This window comes from Triticum aestivum, chromosome 3B (assembly GCF_018294505.1).
Source record: "Triticum aestivum cultivar Chinese Spring chromosome 3B, IWGSC CS RefSeq v2.1, whole genome shotgun sequence".
Taxonomy (NCBI): domain Eukaryota; kingdom Viridiplantae; phylum Streptophyta; class Magnoliopsida; order Poales; family Poaceae; genus Triticum; species Triticum aestivum.
The window spans coordinates 428,155,128-428,162,302 of NC_057801.1; positions in this window are offsets into that span (position 1 = coordinate 428,155,128).

Here is a 7,175-nt window from a genome sequence, read left to right on the forward strand (position 1 = left end):
TGCAACCAGAAGGTTTTGACGATCCTAAAGGCGCTAACAAAGTGTGCAAGCTCCAGCAATTCATTTATGGACTGGTGCAAGCATCTCGGAGTTGGGATATATGCTTTAATGAGGTTATCAAAGCATATGGTTTTATACAAACTTTTGGAGAAGCCTGTATTTACAAGAAAGTGAGTGGGAGCTCTATAGCATTTCTAATATTATATGTGGTTGACATATTGTTGATTGGAAATGATGTAGAATTTCTAAATAGCATAAAAGGATACTTGAACAAGAGTTTTTCAATGAAAGACCTCGGTGAAGCTGCTTATATATTAGGCATCAAGATCTATAGAGATAGATCAAGATGCTTGATAGGAATTTCACAAAGCACATACCTTGATAAAGTTTTGAAGAAGTTCAAAATGGATCAGTCGAAGAAAGGGTTCTTGCGTGTGTTACAAGGAGTGAAGCTGAGTCAGACTCAATGCCCGACCACTTCAAAATATAGAGAGAAAATGAAAGTCATTCCCTATGCCTCAGCCATAGGTTCTATCATGTATTCTATGCTGTGTACCAGACCTGATGTGTGCCTTGCTATAAGTTTAGCAGGGAGGTACCAAAGTAATCCAGGAGTGGATCACTGGACAGCAATCAAGAACATCCTAAAGTACCTGAAAAGGACTAGGGATATGTTTCTCGTTTATGGAGGTGACAAAGAGCCTGTCGTAAGTGGTTACGTCGATGCTAGCTTTGACACTGATCCGGATGACTCTAAGTCACAATCCGGATACATATTTTTATTGAATGGTGGAGCTGTCAGTTAGTGCAGTTCCAAGCAGAGCGTCATGGCGGGATCTACGTGTGAAGCAGAATACGTAGCTGCTTCGGAAGCAACAAATGAAGAAGTTCATATCCAATCTAGGTGTAATAACTTGTGCATAGGGTCCAATGAAAATCTTTTGTGACAATACTGGAGCAATTTCCTTGGCGAAGGAATCCAGATTTCACAAAAAAGACCAAACATATAAAGAGACGCTTCAACTCCATCCGAGATTTGGTCAAGGAGGGAGACACAGAGATTCGCAAAATACATACGGATCTGAATGTTGCAAACCCATTGACTAAGCTTCTTCCACGAGCAAAACAAGATCAGCACCAAGACTCCATGGGTGTTAGATTCCTTACAATGTAATCTAGATTATTGACTCTAGTGCAAGTGGGAGACTGAAGGAAATATGCCCTAGAGGCAATAATAAAGTTATTATTTTATATTTCCTTATTCATGATAAATATTTATTATTCATGCTAGAATTTTATTAATCGGAAACTTGATACATGTGAGAATACATAGACAAAACATTGTGTCCCTAGTATGCCTCTACTTGACAAGCTCGTTGATCAAAGATGGTTAAGTTTCCTAGCCATGGACATGAGTTGTCATTTGATAAACGGGATCACATCATTAGTGGAATGATGTGTGATAACCCACAAGTGTAGGGGATCGCAACAGCTTTCGAGGGTGAAGTACAACCCAAATTTATTGATTCGACACAAGGGGAGCCAAAGAATATTATTGAGTATTAGCAGTTGAGTTGTCAATTCAACCACACCTGGATAACTTAGTATCTGCAACAAAGTGTTTAGTAGCAAAAGTGGTATGATAATAATGGTAACAGTAGCAACAGTAAAGATAAATGTTTTTGGGTTTTTGTAGTAGTTGTAACAGTAGCAACGGAAAAGTAAGTAAGCAAAGAACAATATATGAAAAGCTCATAGGCAATGGATCAGTGATGGATAATTATGCCGGATGCGATTCCTCATGTAATAGTTATAACATAGGGTGACACAGAACTAGCTCCAATTCATCAATGTAATGTAGGCATGTATTCCGTAAAAAGTCATACATGCTTATGGAAAAGAACTTGCATGACATCTTTTGTCCTACCCTCCCGTGGCAGCGGGGTCCTAGTGGAAACTAAGGGATATTAAGGCCTCCTTTTAATAGAGAACCAGAACAAAGCATTATCACATAGTGAATACATGAACTCCTCAAACTACGGTCATCACGGAGAAGTATCCCGATTATTGTCACTTCGGGGTTGTCGGATCATAACACATAATAGGTGACTATAGACTTGCAAGATAGGATCAAGAACACACATATATTCATGAAAACATAATAGGTTCAGATCTGAAATCATGGCACTCGGGCCCTAGTGACACGCATTAAGCATAGCAAAGTCATAGCAACATCAATCTCAGAACATAGTGGATACTAGGGATCAAACCCTAACAAAACTAACTTGATTACATGGTAAATCTCATCCAACCCATCATCGTCCAGCAAGCCTACGATGGAATTACTCATGCACGGCGGTGAGCATCATGAAATTAGTGATGGAGGATGGTTGATGATGACGACGGCAACGAATCCCCCTCTCGGGAGCCCCGAATGGACTCCAGATCAGCCCTCCGAGAGAGATTAGGGCTTGGCGGCGGCTCCGTGTCGTAAAACGCGATGAAACTTTCTCTCTGATTTTTTTCTCCGTGAAACGGAATATATGGAGTTGGAGTTGAGGTCGGTGGAGCTCTAGGGGGCCCACGAGATAGGGGGCGCACCCCCCTGTCTCGTGGACAGGCCCTGGGCCCCCTGGTGTATTTCTTTCGCCCAAAAAATTCTTATTAATTCCAAAAAGTGCCTCCGTAGATTTTCAAGACATTCCGAGAACTTTTCTTTTCTACACATAAAACAACATCATGGCAGGTCTGCTGAAAACAACGTCAGTCCGATTAGTTTTCAAATCATGCAAATTAGAGTCCAAAACAAGGGCAAAAGTATTTGGAAAAGTAGATACGTTGGAGACGTATCAACTCCCCCAAGCTTAAACCTTTGCTTGTCCTCAAGCAATTCAGTTGATAAACTGAAAGTGATAAAGAAAAACTTTTACAAACTCTGTTTGCTCTTGTTGTTGTAAACATGAAAAGCCAGCATTCAAGTTTCAGCAAATATTATGAACTAACCATTCTCACAATAACACTTAGCTCTCACAATTACTCATATCAATAGCATAATCAGCTAGCGAGCCATAATAATAAAACTCGAATGACAACACTTTCTCAAAATAATCATAACATGATATAACAAAATGGTATCTCGCTAGCCCTTTCTGAGACCGCAAAACATAAATGCAGAGCACCTTTAAAGATCAAGGACTGACTAAACATTGTAATTCATGGTAAAAGAGATCCAGTCAAGTCATACCCAATATAAACCAATAGTAATGAATGCAAATGACAATGTGCTCTCCAGCGGGTGCTTTTTAATAAGAAGGGTGATGACTCAACATAAAAGTAAATAGATAGGCCCTTCGTAGAGGGAAGCAAGGATTTGTAGAGGTGCCAGAGCTCAATTTTAAAACAGAGATTGAATAACATTTTGAGCGGCATACTTTCACTGTCAACGCAACAACTATGAGATGGTTGTATCTTCCATACTACATGCATTATAGGCAGTTCCCAAACAGAATGGTAAAGGTTTATACTCCCCCAACCACCAACAAGCATCAATCCATGGCTTGCTCGAAACAACGAGTGCCTCCAACTAACAACAGCCCTGGGGGAGTTTTGTTTAATTATTTTGATTTGCTTTGATCTTTTTGGATCATGGCACTGGGCATCCCGGTTACCGGCCCTTTCTCGTGAATGAGGAGCGGAGTCTACTCCTCGTGAGAATAACCCACCTAGCATGGAAGATATAGCCAGCCCTAGTTGTAACATGAGCTGGTCGAGCATACAAAACAGAATTTCATTTGAAGGTTTGGAGTTTGGCACATACAAATTTACTTGGAATGGCAGGTAGATACCGCATATAGGAAGGTATAGTGGACTCATATGGAACAACTTTGGTGTTTTAAGGAGTTTGGATGCACAAGCAGTATTCCCGCTTAGTACAGGTGAAGGCTAGCAAAAGACTGGGAAGCGACCAAGTGAGAGAGCGACAACAGTCATAAACATGCATTAAAATTAATTCACACCGAGTACAAGCATGAGTAGGATATAATCCACCATGAACATAAATATCGTGAAGGCTATGTTGATTTGATTCAACTACATGCGTGAACATGTGCCAAGTCGAGTCACTCAATTCATTTAAAGGAGGATACCATCCCATCATACCACATCATAATCATTCTAATAGCATGTTGGCACGCAAGGTAAACCATTATAACTCAAAGCTAATCAAGCATGGCACAAGCAACTATAATCTCTAAATGTCATTGCAAATATGTTTACTTCATAATAAGCTGACTCAGAAACGATGAACTCATCATATTTACAAAAAAAAAAGAGGTCGAGTTCATACCAGCTTTTCTCATCGCAATAAGTCCATCATATATCGTCATTATTGCCTTTCACTTGCACGACCGAACGATGTGTATAATAATAAGAGTGCACGTGCATTGGACTAAGTTGGAATCTGCAAGCATTCAACTCAAAAGAGAAGACAAGATAATATGGGCTCTAAGTTAAATAAACAGTCATGCATATGAGAGCCACTAAGCATTTTCAATACGGTCTTCTCGACCCCCAAAGGAAAGAAAAGAAAATAAAACTATTTACATGGGAAAGCTCCCAACAAGTAAGAAGAAGAACTAGAAATCTTTTTGGGTTTTCATTTTAATTTTTGCTACAAGCATGGAAATTAAACTAACTGATTTTTTTGGTTTTTCTCAAGATTTATCAAACACACAAGAAGAAAACTATAAAAAGGAATTTAAACTAGCATGGATAATACAATGAAAGAGTATGAGCACCGACGACTAGTGTGTGAACATGAATGTAAAGTCGATGAGAAATACGTACTCCCCCAAGCTTAGGCTTTTGGCCTAAGTTGGTCTAGAACTAAGGACCGCCGCTACTCTCTCCGGTGTAATGAGAGGTGTAATCAGGATAATACTAGCTAGTCATCTACGGATCCCACTGGACAGATGATGCACGATAAGGGTCCAGCTCAGGTTCCGGCTCAGGTTCAGGTCCTGGAGTAAAAGCTTGGGCTCGATGATTGTTCCCTGCTTCCGATGTGACAAGAAAATTTTCTGCAAGCAAATCAAACAACAAAGGCGCAGGCAAAATAATAATTTCAATGTGTTTCTTATTGAATCTAAGTTTATTCAAGAGCATTCTATCTTTGTTGTCAACAATAAACTTGTGTGCTACCATGCTCTTGTAATCCAAAATGTGAGGAGGCAATTTTATCTCCCCCTTCTCAAGGTGCCTAATGGGTATCTGAATATGTCTAGCAAGACGTGAAGCATAGATACCTCCAAATATGGGGCCTTTTGTACGATTCAGGGCTAGCCGTTTAGCAACGACGGAACCCATACTAAAAGTATTGTCTCCAAGCAAGGCATGTTGAAGAATGATAATATCAGGAACGCTCAAGTTTCCACTATTTCCACGACCAATCACGCATCTACTAGCGAATATGGCAAAGTAGCGTAAAACAGGAAAGTGTATGCTAGAGACTTTTGCCTCGGAACCCTTCTTTGGCTCCTCTATAGCGATAGTATTAACAAAGCCATCCACATATTTACGATGGGGTTCCTCTAATTCTCCCTCATAAGGTATCCTACACACCGCGCAAAAATTACATAAAGACATTTCTCTAAATTCATCATATAAATGAAATGATACTGCAGGCGGTGACTTCTTAGGATAATAATAAAAGTTTTGCACGAAAGTATTTGTGAGTAAGAGATACTTATCGATTCGGTCGTTGATGAAATCGGTGAGGCCTGCAGTCTCGATCAAAGAATAAAAATCTTCATGAATTCCAGCTTCTTTCAAGAAATCCTCACATGGTCATTCACACGACCGTACTTCCGCTAAGCGAGGAAGATTATACTTGGCCTTTTCCTTCTCTTTGGCTTGTTTTTCCTGAGAGCCTTGGCTAGAAGAGCCCCTCAAAAGTTTCCTCAACATTTTCTGAAAATTTCTGAAATTTTTAGTAACTTCAAAATAAAAGTGAATAAAACTAAACAAGATTGATAGAAACTACTCCTACAAGTGCCTAGAGCCTATATCATGCATTGGAATTGCTTGGGACCTCAAAATTTTAACATGCAAGCTCAAGAACAAGGTCACCTATGCAGCAAAAATTTGCAATGAATAAAGCACTAGAACAAAAACTAATTGGACCAATGGAGGAGTCACATACCAAGAAACAATCTCCCAAAGCAGTTTTGTGAATGGAGCTTTGAGCAAGGAGATCGAAAATCGCAGCAAAACGAGCTAGAACTCGTGCTTGAGCTGGATGGGGATTTTTTTGGGTAGAAGATGAAGTGTGTGGGTGCTGGCATAAGTGGAGGGGGGCCACCAAGGGCCCACGAGATAGGGGGGCGCCCTCCACTCTTGTGGCCTAGTGCTTGCCCCTCCTGCTGTGATTTCAGTGCCTAAAATCCTCAAATATTCCAGAAAAAATCATACTAAATTTGCAGGGCATTTGGAGCACTTTTATGTTCGGACTATTTTTTAATGCACGGATAAATCAGAAAACAGACAAATAATACTATTTTTGCTTTATTTATCCTAAATAACAGAAAGTAAAAAGAGGGTACAGGAGGTTGTGCCTTCTAGTTTCATCCATCTCATGATCATCAAAATGAATCCACTAACAAGGTTGATCAAGTCTTGTTAACAAACTCATTCCGAACAACACGGAACCAGAGAAAATTCGAATAACACTAAGTTACCTCAACGGGGATATGAAAATCCCCAACAATAAGAATATCATACTTTTTCTTGACAGTAGGGAGAGGAAATTCAAAACCTCCTAAAATAATAGTTGGAACTTTTTCAATAGAATTGATGCTATGAACTTGAGATTGTTTCCTCGGAAAGTGTACCGTATGCTCACTACTATTAACATGAAAAGTGACATTGCCTTTGTTTCAATCAATAACAGCCCCTGCAGTATTAAGAAAAGGTCTACCAAGGATAATAGACATACTATTGTCCTCGGGAATATCAAGAATAACAAAGTCCGTTAAGATAGTGACATTTGCAACCACAACAGGCACATCCTCAAAAATACCGACAGGTATAGCAGTTGATTTATCAGCCATTGCAAAGATATTTCAGTAGGTGTCAACTTATTCAATTCAAGTCTACGATATAAAGAGAGAGGCATAACA